This window comes from Pleurodeles waltl, chromosome 11 (genome assembly GCF_031143425.1).
Source record: "Pleurodeles waltl isolate 20211129_DDA chromosome 11, aPleWal1.hap1.20221129, whole genome shotgun sequence".
NCBI lineage: Eukaryota > Metazoa > Chordata > Amphibia > Caudata > Salamandridae > Pleurodeles > Pleurodeles waltl.
This window is the reverse complement of record NC_090450.1, coordinates 2,704,884-2,719,559: the sequence shown is the minus strand read 5'-3', so window position 1 is coordinate 2,719,559 and position 14,676 is coordinate 2,704,884. Positions and strand designations below refer to the sequence as shown.

At 45.1% G+C, this 14,676-nt stretch overlaps 1 protein-coding gene across 3 annotated transcripts in view; it reads right to left on the bottom strand.

Annotated features, from left to right (window-relative positions):
- LOC138265203 (probable cation-transporting ATPase 13A4) overlaps positions 1 to 14,676 on the bottom strand; it is a 267,665-nt gene that overhangs the window by 252,518 nt on the left and 471 nt on the right. The gene's annotated exons all lie outside the window — the stretch shown is intronic.

The window sequence follows — 14,676 nt, the reverse complement described above, 5'->3', positions numbered from 1 at the left end:
ACGGTCTGCCACGTCCCTGGAGCTAAATATGAAATGAATGGGGGGACACATGCGGCTCTCTGCAGACGCGGGCATCACCACCTCCCCAGGGCAAAACACTAAGTTGCAATGGGGGAGGCCAATACGGCCTCCCGACTGCCCCTGGGTCTGCCACCTCCCCAGGTCTAAATATGAAATGAAATTGGAGGAGGGGGCACACTCCCGTCCTGCAGCCCTGGGGACTACCACCTCCTGGGCTGAAATAAAATAATGAAAGCAATCTTTCGCAGACACCCGGCCCTGGGGACCACCACCTCCCTGAGGCCAAAGTAAATATTGGAAGAGGGCTGCACGCCCCCCCTTGTGAAGCCATACATGGCCCTGGGGACCACCACACCCCAGGGCCAGCTTCTATGTGCCAGGTTGCCCAACCATGGGACATAGCTTTTTGCTCTGACTTGGCAGAAGCTTTGACAGCCCTGGTCAAGTCAGAGCAAACACTGTTTCCAACAAGTGAGAGTTGTCAAAGTGTTCTCTCCCACTGGAAGCGGAGCTTTCATCTCTTTCCCTGCCCGCAGAGATGCAGTCTCCTGGTGTTGAGCCCCCAGGGCCAAAATTGGCCTGGGTGGGAGACCGCACAGCCCCCCTCATCCAATTGTTTATGGCCGGTCTGCGAGGGACGGGGTCCCTGGGGCTGAAATTGGCTCAGGGAGGGGGGTCACATGGCCCCCAGTTCCCTAGGGTCCAAATTCTCCCTTTAAATTACAAGTATGCAAATGTGCATATCACCTGGAATCTCTGCCCGCTTTGCCCCGCACTGTCCACATTTTTAGTATTGTAACTATTGCTGAAAGAGAAAGACAATTTTCTTCCTCCCAAATCTTCTGCGAAAGGAATGCTACAGGTGGAGAACATATCCCCTGCAATTTAAGTATAACCTGACCACCTGATTGTCGGTCTAGATGCATATTGCTTCTGGACACTAAAAATTCTCAGGAAAATACTTCACCTTCTGGAGGAAGACCTTAGACGCCCGGTCGTACTGGCGTTGGTCACCTCTAGACTAGACTACTGTAATTCTTTACTGCTTAATGCTAATAAATCCTCTCTGGATAAATTACAGTCTATCCAGAATGCGGCAGCCCGCTTAACTTTAAAAATGCCCCATTTTGCCTCTGCTTCTAGGTGTGTGACATCTCTTCATTGGCTTCCTATCAGGAAGAGAATTATGTTTAAGACACTCTGCCTTACGCATAAAGCACTTCAGTCGTTGGGATGTGACTATCTAAAATCTACTTTTTCGTTTTAACAACCTCCGAGACTTTTGAGATCAGCTTCTAGATTTATGATCAAGGTCCCACACTGTAAAAAAGCGAGATGGGGAGATCGCGCTTTTTCGGTGCAAGCATCCAGACTCTGGAATGATTTGCCGCTTCAGATGCGACAAATACGGAATCATTTGTTCAGGAAGTGCCTTAAAACCTGGCTCTTCACAAACTAATTAGTAGTAACATTCTGAAATCATTTTTCTGCATTTATGGTCTGCATAGCACTTCGATGCTCCCGCCGGAATGCGCTCTATAAATAATTTAATACAATACAATACAATACTGTCTGAGAGTGGATCAGAGGGTAAAAATGAAGGAGAGCTTTGTGGACCACCGCCAAATCTACTCCAGCTGGAGGACAGGGCAGCCTAACCAAACTACCACATCCCTTATGATTTGTGCTCCTTGAAAACTGCTCCCAAAACCCTTCTTGCGGGGGTTAGGACAGGAGGAGAAACCAAGAGGTATCCGCTGTCCAAGATCGATTGGTTGAGCCGCCACAAAAACTGCTCCTCATCTCAATCGTCACTGGGCTGAAGGCCTCAAAATTCTCTGATGTTGGGTCCCAGAGTGGTTGCAGATGATAGACCAGGGAATACAAATGGAGACGGCTGCAAGTACGGATGCTCCAGGAGGAGGGCAACTTTGGTCACTTGATGCACTTGCCCCTTGTAATTAACTTGCCCCAGGGATTTTAGACATGATTTCAATTTCTGTTCTGGTCTGTGATGCTTGGTGAAAGTCTAATCAACAGATTCTGAGTGAAAAGAGATGTTTTGAACCGCATTCCATCCATCCCTGGGGCACATTGAATGCATGAGCATCATAACTCCTTCCTCCCGATGAAATCCAGCTTCTCTGGGGCCTGGTGATGTTTGAGAGTGGTGGGCTCACTTGCCCATTCCTCTGATTCAGCTCTATCGTGTGCTATCATCTTCAGTGGTCTGAAGTTACCAGAAGCTGACAAGACCAGCAGTTGAATCAAATCTTTAATGCTCATCAGCAAGTGCACAGCTCATCTCGGCCCAGGACAGAGCTCACACAGCCTCTTACACTATCTATATCTGGTTCACTGGTGAGTGTGTCCTCACCAGGGCTTGCATATTACACTTCCAATACTTCTATGACAAGTGGAGTATTGATGTGGTAACCATTTCTGGCAATGACTGACATGTCCATTTGCAGCCCTCAGTGCTCATCTCAGAGACATCTGTTCTGAATGATTTGTTTTCATCTGTTTACTTGTGAAACTTAAGAGGTGACATCATATAGGGCCGAATGCCCTGGGCTACCACAGTGCCTGTGACATCCTTTCCGTTTGTGGTTCTTACTTGACAGAACAAATGTCTCTTGACCTTATGCGATAACCAGAGAAAAAGCTTAAAGAAGTAGAACTGAGAGAAGGGTTTTGGCTCTGTGCAAATACTAATTAATCGCAACTCAGATTTTGATTGGACATAGGTTGTGTGCTTCCACTGAAAGAGTGCTTCTAGTTCACTTGTTGCCTTGTGTGGAAGCTTGTGCTAAACACTGCAAGATTTGGTTACAGTGGCAAGTCATTGACCAAGGTGATGAGCCTGATCTGATTATTATAAACAATCAACAAAAAAAGCAGCAGGTCTGACTTGTCTATTGTTGAAAAGCACATGTTAAAGCCAATAGGCCTGCAACCGTGAATTGCTTTTACACAGTGTTAAAGCCTTTAGATAGATTTTCTACTTACATGAAATAGCACAGATTACTGAAGTAGGCAAGGTTTCTGCACTTCAAGAATCTTTATTGTATCATTTTAGGAATGATTGAATATAGTTTTGCGAACAGTAATTTTGTAGATTCTGCAGAATACAGTAGGCCTGAGTCAGATATGGTGAGAAGCCAGTTCTCAAGGCTGCAACCTGATTGGTCCATTGTTTAAAAATGTGTATGAGGTCTTAAGTCTAATATTTACATTACGAAAATGATTGACAAATGCAGTAGGACTGACTTATTCATTGTGAAAATAATATGTGGAAGTGAATAGGTCTTTGAGGGTGGATTTGTTATCGTCTGGTGTTGCTGCCTGGGACAGGGATTGTGTTTCATGGACCTTCACAGATTACTGGTCTTAGTTTCTGACACTCTGTGGGTAGAAGATTTGTACCCAGATAATCCTTGTTAACTCTCTTTGAATAATGTTTTGCCACCTCTGATTCTGTGTACATTTCTTTTTCTGGACTCTGTGCCTGAGGGCTGCCTTGTCTGAAGGTTTATGCAGAAGTTTTCACCTAAATTGGTCACGTAAAACAACAATGACACCGGCGAGAGGCCTGATTGGTTCATTGGCGACATTCGCGTCAGACGGCGTAGCTCTGTTTATGATTATTTTGAAAACGTGTGACAAAGGCAGTAATCCTGACCTATTTGTTGTGAAAAGCACCTGTGAAACCAATAGGCCTTTAAGGGTGGATTGTTGGCACTGGCTTCGAGGCAGTAGACAGACATTGTGCTATATGAATCCCGGATTACAAGGGTTGGGGCGCCGGCTCCCCCAGGGGTAAACCTTTATGGAAGAACATTTGCACTGCGATCATTTATACAGACTTTTAAGATGGATTGAATATTGTTTTGATAGCAATAGTTGTATATGCATCTCTAACTATGCCTACTGGCTGCCTTGAGAGAAGCATATGCTTGATTTCATTGATTTGAGTTGATGGTGGCAAGCAAAAAATAAATGTTACAGAAAAGATTGCTTCATTTGGGAAAGTTGCGTCAGATGCCGCATCTGTTAATTATGAAACGTTCTGACAAACCAGTAGCCATGACTTGTTTATGTGTATAAGACAGGGTTCAGCAAAGTCGGTCCTGGAGAGCCGGATCCATGCCAGGTTTTTAGCTTATCCACATTTAGAAAAAAGATGTTACAGAAATCTACGTTTTTCTAAATGTGGATATACTAAAAACCTGGCATGGACCTGGCTCTCAAGGAACGACTTTGCAGAACCCTGGTATAAGACAATAGACCCATAATGTTATTACATTGAGTTGAAGGCGGTAAACATGTACCTTGTTACAGAGATTCCTTGTGAAGAGATCACCAGTGCAGAAGAGGTCACTGGTGTTGGTTACCCCATTGGTGAACAATGAGTGTAAATCCAAACTTTGTGTATGCATGGTCTGCCATTTTAGGGTGTTGTACATCATTTTAACAGTTGAAAAAATGTGTATATATATATATGTATATATATATATATATATATATATATATATATATATATATATATATGACTGTGTATTGATGGCTGTTTTACAGTAAAGCTTGCGCTCAATACAATATGCATGAGCTTTTTGTGACAATCCAGTGACAAAGAGTATAGGCCTGACTGGTCCACTGGGAAAAGGTATTCCCAAAGCCATATGTTGGATCTCTTTAGTTATTATGAAAAGTTACGACAAAAGCAATAGGTGTAGCTTATTTACAGCGAACATCATATGTTAAGGCAAGAGGCCTTTATTGGTTGCTATTACACTGCGTTAAAGTCTGTAGACAGGTGTTGATTTACATGGATTTTTATAGATTACTATAAAAGGCAAGGGGGCTGGTGTTGGTCACCTATCCTACAAAACCCTAGGGGTAGGAACTTTTGTTTCCCAACTTTAAATGTGGACAGATGCCTAATACTATGACTGTATGCATGACGCTTTCCTTGTAGGAAAATAAATGTCCGATATAGAAGATCTGAGTTGGTCATGATAATGACATAATTGTAAATAGTATAGGCTTGATTGGTTCATAAGATAAGGTATGCCAAATACCATAGTTCTGATTTGTTTATTATGAAAATTCAACAAGAAAGGTAGGCTTGACTTAATTATTGTGAAATATCCCACTGGGTTAGGGCCTTCAGATAGGAATTTTGTTGCATGAAGTCTCACAGGTTACTGTAGGAAGCAGGGATTGTGGTGTTGGTTCCTTCCTTTGACAAGCCCCGCGGTAGACTCTTCTCAGATTGTTACTCCTCCTCAGACCCTCTTTGGAGGGGCTGATGAAGGGAGTTGTCTGCAAGGCCTTTGTAATAGAAAAGCCACCACTATGTACATGCATGTACACAGATGGTCCTAGTGGCAGCCTCTTCTGTCTCTTTAAGAATCATTCACCTGTGGCTTCTCCCCACGACCGCACACTGTACGCGGCCCGTTCCTGCCACAGGATGTGTTGTCTCGCGAGGAGCAGCATTTTGCCTGACCACATGTGCAGACCTGCCTCAAAGCCAGGTTCTTCAGGGTCTGGGCTGGTGGCCGTTCGTGTTTTTCCTTCTGCTTTACGATTGTCTTCTCTCTCCCCAGACTGTCCTCCTGGGCCACTCAGCTGCTGCTCTCTTCATCTGCAGAGAGCTGTATCCTCTGCGGCCACTGCTTCTGGTCTGTGCGACCATAGTCCATGGTGCATCACTCCTGTAGCGTCCACATACACCCCCCTGCTTAGAAGAGTGACGGTGGCTGACTTGGCTCAAAGCAGTGATGCGCTCGTACAAGGCTAGCTGGTGGAGGGTTCTCTGAGTGGCCATGGGATGGAATTGGTTATTTACGCACCAAGATGGCCAGCACTTTGGCTCCAATAGAGGCAGCTGTGCTGAACCTTTAGGGACACTGGATGTTATCTCCAGTTTGCCAGACTCCACCTGCCTCTATCTTCCCTGTTGTTTTGTACTGCAAGCATAGGCCCTCCAAGTTTAGGGAACGCTTTATTTTTTACTGATTTTAAGATGTATTAAGACTCGATTTAAAAAATAGTCACAAAATATGCACTGACACTTAAATAAGATCTTGCAAACAGATTTATATACTAAGAGACCAGGCGTAGAGAGTCACATAACAACCTGTCTAGTTAATATTCGTTAGACACATTGCAATTTGTGATCCCCCTCTGGTTGGCTAGAGTGACAGGGGTCCTTGTGATTGCATTTCAAAGCAGCCTGTGCTCTTTACAGGAACCAGAGCTTCTGTAAAAAGAGATGTTTCCATTCCATTTTGGATAACGTCAATGAGTAGACACTGGTCACGTCAACCACTGTCTAGTCCCATCGAAGCCTCACACCACTTCCCAAAGGATAAGCGACCCCCCGTGACCCCTCTGCGAATCAGTTACTGCTCCAGCTTGGGAGATGGTGACCGAGCAAATGTTTTAAACTGGAATTGCAACCACAAATGATTGCCACCAACCACACTGACATGCATTTTGGAAGGAACACCCCTTACACACTCCTTCCAAATTGTGAGTCAGTATGGCCGAGAAGCTCATTTTGCTATTCTGAAAAACTTTTCCAAAGCACAAAATGGGATTAGAAATGGGGTCTAGCACGTAGAGAATCTCAGGGCTTGCAACTACAAAAACCTTTAGTACATCTAATGCTATCTTACGTCTGGTCCCCCTGGGGGGTCACGGACGAGTGGCCGCTTTCTGTACCACCGGGCCACAAGAGGCCACAGATACATCTATGACAGGGGTCTTCAAACTGGGGGGCCTCCAGTGACCCCAGGGGGGCGCCAGGCTCTGGCCAAAAGAAGCTACATTTATAGCAGTGTATGTTTTAGTGAGGGGCAGTTAGTACTCTGTAATGGCCATCACTTACATCTCTTGTCACGTATTTCCTGGCTGGGAGGTGGTGTCAAAAGGGAGGGGACTCCAAATATTCTTTTAACCCCTCACCCCCATTCCTAATTCCTAATAATCACACTCTGGATATTTGTACATGTTGGTAAGGCCTGCCTGACCAGAATAATATGTCTGGAAATCATGTTTTGATTGCAATTTTAAATCAGTAACAGAACTTAACAACAATATTTAAATAAGTCTAGACATATTTAAACACTGACAGTTTAATAAAATAATTGTGAACAATTTTTAGCGGCGCCCCCAATGATTTTTTTTCAGCATTAAATAGTTTGAAGACACTGATCTATGACCTCTTCCAGAATACAGATCACTGCAGCACTCATATAACTGAGGCACAATTCTAAGGTGTGTTCTGTCATTAGCACAGGGGTGTGTCTCATGCTAATAAGGTAAACACAGTTCCTCTGGGCGCCCTCCAACAGACTGTTAGAAGAGGGATACAGTCAGTGTGCATTCTGAGGCAGTGTTGTAACGAAAGTTGATGGGGCCCACTGCAAAGTACCTGGAAGGGCCCGCTCGAAACTCACCCAGGAGGTCTCAGGCAGGGACTGCGGGGGCCTTTGTTATTCCTCTGCCCAGAGGGAGGCCCCGGTAACGGGGAAATGGGGCCCGTAGATCTCCCAGACATCCCTAATAGGTGGGTGCAGTCAGCAGGAGGGGATCTTTGTCCCTTTGTCAGAAGCTGGCCAGGGGCCACCTCTGCTGGGAAGACAGGCAGGGAAGTGTTTGCTTTGTGCATAATACTGCCGCAGGCCTCTTCTTTTAATACATCAGATTGTACACAATCCCACACACATCGCTGGACACATCCTAGATGTCATTTTTGCTAAGCCTGAACTAGTTACCGTTCACAGCATCACACCAATCACTTGGTCAGACCACCATTTGAAAACTTTCCGACATAAAACTCCACAAATCAACACACTCCACAACTACTTACATACACACTCCTATTGACCATGGATCAAACTCAATTTGGATGACTTAGAAACATAGCTAACAGCCAACATAGATCTAGATACAATTAATTCTGTGCCAAAACTTTATGAGTAGCTACAGGAAGCTTTTGAAATCCTAATACCACTCAGAAAAACTAAACACAACAAAAGAGAACCAACACCTTAGAGAAACACAGAACTTAAAAACATAAAGCAACAAATCAGTTGCAGCGGACCTGGCTCAAAACAAACAACAGTCAAGACAAACTGCAGCTACACAAACTTAACAGAATATACAAATCATCAATCAAAAAAGCTACAAAAAGGTACTACTCAGACAGAATACAAAATGCTCAATCTACAACCAAGGAATTTTATAAAATTCTCAATGAATTTCGAAAACCTACATGCATGGAAGGAAGTCATCCCACCACTCAAGATTTCACAAACAAATTGGCAACTCACTACACAACCAAGGCAGACACATTGGACTCCTATTTAAACAGAAGAAAACCATCAGCATCAACCCCTTTCCTAAAATACCCTCTAAGAATAAACCGACCCACCCTCTACAGTCCTTCCAACAAATATCCCAAGGTGAATTTACGGACTTGGTCAAAGCAAGCAGACCTTCCGGTTGCCATCTGACCCTTGCCCACGACAAATCATCAAGAACATTCTTCTATCTACTTCTGCTGCCACACCTGTAAGAAGAATCATCAACAACTCTTTAACTACAGGAACTTTTCCTGTAGACCTGAAAAAGGCATACATACGACCTTTATTAAAGAAAACAAACCTAGACCCGCAAGACCCCAACACCTACAGACCAATCACAAATGGACCTTTCCTGTGAAAATTTATAGAAAGAGCAGCATTCGCCCAGATGTCACAATTCATTGAAGGCAATTCTGTACTTTCAGACTTCCAAACTGGATTCTACCCAGGAAGAAGCACTGAATTGGCACTCATGGCAATCTGGGACGATCTTAAAAACACAGTTGACTGCAATGGAGTTGCTGCACTACTTCTCTTAGACCTCTCGGCTGCCTTTGATACGGTTGACCATGACACCCTAACTCAAAGACTCCACGAAGCCGGCATACAAGGGATTGCTCTCAGCTGGATTACTTCCTATCTTAAAAAAAGATCTAATATAATCTACTCGCCCCCCTTCTCGTCCAAACCCTACCTCACAAAAGCAGGGGTCCCCCAAGGATCTATCATCTCACCTTTGCTTTTCAACATCTACATGATATGTTTACCAGAACTGATCAATGATTTCCATCTCACATGCTACAACTATGCAGATGACACACAAATACTACTTAAATTAGAATGCCCCAAAAACATTGAAAACTCAGAAATCTTCAGTTGCCTCAGAGCCGTTGATCAGTAAATGTAAATGTAAATTAGCACTTGTATAGCGCACTACTCACCTGTTAGGGTCTCAAGGCGCTGTACTCATACCGCTATGGAACCCCTCCTGGCTTTTCCCTGTGAGGCGCCCACTCCTGAGCACCCCCAGGGTGAAGCCAGGCATCCAAGCGCTGTTGGGGCCGTTGTGGAGATTAAGCAATAGCTATACAGTGGATGACCTGGAGCCATCTCAAATTAAATACCTCCAAAAGAGAAATACTAATTTGTGGTGACTGGAAAAGTCAACCCTCTGTGCGTCTGGCCTGACGATCTCGGACCACCTCCTCAATTATCCAAGGAAGTTAAAAACCTTGGAATCACCATGGATTCCAAGTTAACTATGAATGCCCAAGTGGACAAATTAGCACAAACAAGCTTCATCACCTTGAAGACTCTGTGACGCATTTTCCCCCACCTCGGATTTCCACACAAGGTGCAAGCTACTAAATCGCTTGTACTATCGAAACTGGATTATGCCAATGGCCTCTACCATCGATCATCTCTATCTATTATGAAAAAACTACAACGTATTCAGAACTCCACAGCCAGGCTACTATTACATGTAAATCTGCAAGCCCAGATCTCCCCTGCCTTGAGAGCACTACACTGGTTACCCGTTGCCAGAAGATGCACCTTCAAGCTGCTTTGTATCACACACAAAGCTATACATGGAACAGGACCGCTTTTTATCAGAAACAAATAACCAAATATATCCAACAAGGAAACCTCCTCTCAAGATTGGCACCCCGCCTTAGAACACAACCATACAAGAAAAAGATTATAGGTGGTACATCCTTCTCCGTTCAAGCAGCCAAACTATGGAATTCATTACCCCCAACTATAAGAGCCACAGATAACTTTCTTGTCTTCAGAAAACTACTCAAAAGTGGTCTCTTTCCTTCATAACCACCATATTCAAACAACTATGGACTGCATATGCCTATGTTGATGAATATTTTTTCTGATTATGTGTCTATTTCTAGTTATGTATAGTTCCTTAGAAAATATGTATCGCTACTATGTCATAACAATAAAATACACACACACTCTTTAAACCTATTTGACTAAGTATATTTAGTTATGTATTGTATGCACATATATGTGTGCATATGTGTGTGTATTCATTGTGTATGTATGTGTGTGTGTATATGTGTATGTATGTATATATATATATATATATATATATATATATATATATATATGTTGTTATATGCTTGGCATGTTCGTGAGTCATTGCATGGCTCCTGGGTGGGTTGTTATATACTAGATATCTATGAATCCCTGCTCTCATCTTATCACACTTATCTACCCATCATCATATGTCATGTCTCTATCAATCTATCCTCCATTCCCACTCTGACTCACCCAAATCCACTCTACTACTTTCATCTCCTAAGTAACTCTGCCTAAGCTCTTCCCTCCACTTCCACATCTAACTCAACAAACCTCACTCTACTACTGTGACCTCCCATTTATCTCACCCTGCTACTATGCTCTCCCTAACCCTTCCCTCCTCCATCACCCTTTACTCATCCCAAGCCCCTGGGATGAGTAAATGAGGGATGTACTCCCAAGTAACACTTCTGGATTTCTTCCATCCTACACCCCTCCATTACTCCACTCAATCTAACTAACAAACTCTCATATCCGCGGCTCAAATTAACTCATAACAAGACTAAAACTGTACTGATATTTCCTGATACTAATCCATCACTAATTCTTGTTGGGTTCCAGAGTAGCGTGCTACTCGCAGAAAAGCGCTTCGACGCCTCGTCAGGGGTAGTAAGCGCTATATAAATACTATTACAATACAATACAATACATATTCCACACACCTATGGATTTGTGCATCTGTTTTGTTGCGAAGGTGTTAGTGGGTCAGGTGGGTGAGTGTGCACTGTATCACGGTGATTTCATATTGTGATAACATGATATTTCCCCCAGGCATTAATACTTTTGATATCACAGAAGCCAGGTACAGCCACTAATGTGCTGCAGACCATTGTGCGGACTATGCGTCAGTCCACATCTGACTGCCCGTGGCCTACGTGCCTGAGTCTGAAGAACTACCTGCTCTAGTGGGGGAAACTTGCTCCTGTTTTACCCCAACTTCACATCACAAAAGGGACACAAACCTAGTGCAGAGTGCTGTATTGGAATTTACTTTACAATGCAAGTCCTGCTTTATTTTCGTTGATGGAGTCCCTTAACCCTTCCTGATGGCGCTGAGTTGTTCTTTTTGAGTGGTATTGCATGGGAGTTACCAGCTGAGATGTGAAGTGTGTGCTTTTAAAGGACGGTTAGAAAAATAATTGCACCACATACAGCCTTGGTATCACTAATTCTATATTTTGAAAACTCATTCTTATCTTAAACCTTTTGCGCATTTTTTAACAGTCTATCTTATGATGTATGTGATAAAAGTTTAAAATAATGACTTACATGTTCATGGTGCTTTCTGTCATAGACTGGACCCTCATAGCACTAAACACACACATCACTTTTCTCCCCTGCACCAACCAGGATTCACTTCTGTGGCTCTCTGGTTGCAGAACTCTGCAGTGCATTATTAATTGAGGTTTTGTAATGTACGATAGTGCATTTCCCGCCGATTAACCTAATTTGCATTTATTTTTCATTTAAGCTGTGCCTTATTTTTCATGTAGTGACCTGAAGGTAAAAGACCAAAAAAGGGTTACCGAATATTTAGCTTTTTTTCGGAACACCTTTTGCCCTGATCCCACGCTCACTCACCCCATCCCTACTGTGCATACCGTTAAGGTTCCCACCAGTGATGGCCGCTGCCAGGAATGGTTGGAGGGGCAGCGCACAGAGCGAGTGCAGCATAATAACGTAAAAAACACTTCCCTGCTTCTCCTGGACGCCACCTCGGTGTTCCTCACTACCTTGGTTCTTCCTTGTTGCTCCAACCCTCCCAATCCAGATGCTTCTCTCAAGCTGTTACCCGGCATGAGAGAATCGCTGGGGTTGGGTTGAGCAGGCTGAAATGTGGCTCAGCTAGGGAGTGGGAGCCCTCGCTTGGTCTCCACCCAGCTGTGAAACACAGCTTGGGTGGAGATTTCCAAGTGCACATGTCGGTTTGGGCGGCCTGCGCTGGCCAGCAAAACCGACATGCACACTAAAAGTGCACCTAGCACTCCTCCTCCCCCAGATGATGCTGGCCCCGCCCTACACTCGACAGATTGGGTAAACAGAAAAATAAAATGACAATAAAATACTTTTATTATAATTTTTTTTGTTTGCTTTTTGCGGCCTTTTAACAGTGGGGCGACGCTCCTCTGCTTGAGCAGAGAGGCCGTCCCCAGTTCCCACACTTTTTTAATGCACATGGCCCCCTGATGTCAAAGCACAGTATTTTGGACTGTAAACTTACACTCCTGGGGGCATATTTATACTCCGTTTGCGCCGAATTAGCGTCGTTTTTTTCGACGCAAATTCGGCGCAAAACTAACGCCATATTTATACTTTGGCGTTAGACGCGTCTAGCGCCAAAGTATGGGCAAATAGCGTCATTTTTTTGCGTGAACGCCTTCCTTGCGTTAATGAGATGCAAGGAAGGCGTTCCCGTCTAAAAAAATGACGGCGACGCAAATGCGTCGTATTTATACTCCCGGGCAAGAATCACGCCCGGGAGTTGGCGGGTCAAAAAACCCCGCATTTGCGCCACTATTTAACGCCTGGGTCAGGGTAGGCGTTAAGGGGCCTGTGGGCTCAAAATGAGCCCACAGGTGCCCTCCCCTGCCCCCAGGGACCCCCCCTGCCACCCCTGCCCACCCCAGGAGGACACCCAAGGATTAAGGGACCCACCCCAGGGACATTCAGGTAAGTTCAGGTAAGTATAATTTTTTATATTTTCAATATTTTTTGGTGGCATAGGGGGGCCTTATTTGTGCCCCCCTACATGCCACTATGCCCAATGACCATGCCCAGGGGACATAAGTCCCCTGGGCATGGCCATTGGGCAAGGGGGCATGACTCCTGTCTTTACTAAGACAGGAGTCATTTAAATGGCGTCTGGGCGTCGAAAAAAATGGCGCAAATCGGGTTGAGGCGATTTTTTTGCCTCAACCTGACTTGCCCCATTTTAAGACGCCCTAACGCCATTTTCCCCCTACGCCGGCGCTGCCTTGTCTACGTGGTTTTTTTCCACGCACACCAGGCAGCGCCGGTCTGCTAGCGCCAGCTAACGCCATTCCATAAATACGGCGCCCGCATGGCGCTTCAGAATGGCGTTAGACGTCGCTAAATATTTTGACGCTAAACTGCGTTAGCGCAGTTTAGCGTCAAAAAGTATAAATATGGGCCTTGGTACTAAACCCGTGCCTGACTTCACACACATGCCCCTTTAGTGAGGTGCGAGCGTGTGCACGTTAGTGCAAGGCAGCCTAGTGTGCGTCAGTGCAGGGGGCGGGAGATACTTCACCATCACTTAGTAGATATGGCGCTGTCCTGCCTCCTTCCTTTCACGCAACGCAGCTCAGTGACTGTGGTGGGCGCGCGGCTCTGCGCCAACACTCACATCTGCCCTTGGGTGCCAATGGTTAAAATGCACGGTCTGGCAGGCATTTCCCCAAAATACATGAGTGGAGAAACGATCCTAGGTCCCATACTTGTTCCAAAATATTCCCTTGGGGGAAAACTCCCTAGTATTGTAAAAAGTTCTATTAAAGGTCTGCCCACTTTTGTCAACAATTTATCGCTAAATGTGCATCAAAACACATTTACCCACATGTTACCTACGATATCTCCCGACCCTTCCCCCCAACACGCACGCACACACACACAATAAACACACATTGGCCACTAATGCAGTTATCTTGCATTTTCGAGTTGGTGGCCGCGTTTGCCTTAAATGTACCTTAAAAACAGTCCATTGGCGATTCATTGCCCCACTCATTCCTTGGGTAACTCCCACGAGCCCCCCTCCGGCGCATCCTTTACACCCCACTCACCGTTCGTCACCGACCTCCTGACCCCCGGCCCCCCGGACCCCGGCCCCTGGCGACCACCTACAGACTGGGTCATATAGACGCATTTTTTGCAGTTTTGTGCATCGCGGCATCGAGATATCGAGCCGAAGGAGATATGAAGATTTGCCCGGAATCACAGGATGATGAGCTGACGCTGAGATTCAACCTCGCCCCCCTGCTCAAGTCGGCGGCTCTGCCCGTCACACCACATCCTCTCCCTGATATTCCAAGTATTGCAGTAACAGGGACTCCCTCCAAGTGACAGGTGGTGAGCCAGTATTCTTGGGGGCTGGGGGGAGGTCGACTTCATCCAGACGATAGCCTTGCGTGGTTGCTGGGGCGATGCCCCCCACCTCAACCCCCTC